Genomic DNA, 366 nt, shown 5'->3' with positions numbered 1-366 from the left:
AGAAAAAATATAAAGAATAGGATACAGGAGAAGGGAGTAATAAGGTATCTCTTTGAGATTAGGTTCTTAAAAGTCTATGTGGTCCAACTGCAGCACCCTTTTTATTCTCTAGTTGCTCAGAAAATGGGCAAATGCAGCTTCCATGTTGCAAGGAAGTTCTATGGAAAAAAAAAACACAAGTGCACTTAGGCAGAGATTTGAGGTCCACAAAGAACAACATACATGAATCCCAAAGAAGGTGCCTTAGCCTCCTTCTAGCCATGAGATAACTTTAGCTTCAGGGAAGACCCTGAGCCCTGGACACTAAACCTGTTGGATCCCCAGTCCCAGAAACCATAAGTTAGTGTTGCTGGACTGAGAGTAACA

The sequence above is a fragment of the Octodon degus genome, unplaced genomic scaffold (assembly GCF_000260255.1).
Source record: "Octodon degus isolate 3935 unplaced genomic scaffold, OctDeg1.0 scaffold00054, whole genome shotgun sequence".
Taxonomy (NCBI): domain Eukaryota; kingdom Metazoa; phylum Chordata; class Mammalia; order Rodentia; family Octodontidae; genus Octodon; species Octodon degus.
The sequence above is the reverse complement of the archived record's forward strand: the minus strand, read 5'-3'. Positions refer to the sequence as shown.